Genomic DNA, 1,008 nt, shown 5'->3' on the forward strand with positions numbered 1-1,008 from the left:
CTAGTCCTGAAGAATTCTTAGTATAGCCAAAACCTGGGGGAGAATTAGAATTACTAAACTGACCTTGACTTTGGCCCTTAGACCACGAAAGGTTCGGATGGTTTCTCCAACCAGGATTATAGGTTTCTGAATATGGGTCAATCTTTTGACGGTTATCAAATCTAGTGTTATTATAAAGAGCATTGGCCTGCTCTTCAATATTCTGGCCTTTCCAAAAAGGCTCCACTCTACCATTAGTCTGGCCCACTTCTAAGGCTTCTAACCTTTTTGCTATAGCAGCAATTTTGGCATCTGATTCATAGCCTCCTTCTACCCTATTAACGTTTTCTTTACTTAAAAGAATTGTTTTCTGGGGTGCCCTACTATTTTCCCATTGCTGGGTTTTTTCGGCGATTTCATTAAAAAATTCCATCGCCGCATCAACAGTTTGGTTTTCAAATCCACCAGTGCATAGAGACTCAACCATGGTCGTTGTGGAATAATCTAAACCCTCATAAAGGATCTGAACTAGCCTAACCTTTTCTAAACCATGATGAGGACACTAGGATAATAAATCATTGAACCTTTCCAAATACCTATATAAATATTCTCCCTCTTGTTGTGAAAATGTGCATATTTGCGTCCTAATAGACGATGTTTTGTGCCTAGGGAAAAAATTATTGGAAAAGGCAGATGTAAGTTGTTCATATGTCTCAATTGACTCGGAGTCCAAACTATACAGCCACGACTTGGCCTTATCTTTCAGGGAAAATGGGAATAACCTAAGTTTCAAAGCATCATCATCTAAGCCTCTAATTCTTAGAGTACTACAAATTTCCTCAAAATCCCTAACATGGTAATAAGGGTTTTCATTTTCTTTCCCTAAAAAGATTGGGAGCATCTGTAAGGTCCCAGGTTTCAGCTCATAGGGTGCCTCCACGAAGAACGGGTAGTCCTAGTTGGATTCAACAAAGCTTTCAAAGTTGCCATTTCTGGCGCTATCGGAGCAACAAGGATTCTCTCCTCAGT

The 1,008-nt window shown here is 39.8% G+C and overlaps 1 pseudogene; it reads left to right on the forward strand.

Annotated features, from left to right (window-relative positions):
* Nucleotides 1-524: 524 nt before the first annotated feature.
* LOC113292206 lies at nt 525-624 on the forward strand (annotated as a pseudogene).
* Nucleotides 625-1,008: the final 384 nt, after the last annotated feature.

This window comes from Papaver somniferum, chromosome 6, assembly GCF_003573695.1.
Source record: "Papaver somniferum cultivar HN1 chromosome 6, ASM357369v1, whole genome shotgun sequence".
Taxonomy (NCBI): Eukaryota; Viridiplantae; Streptophyta; class Magnoliopsida; order Ranunculales; family Papaveraceae; genus Papaver; species Papaver somniferum.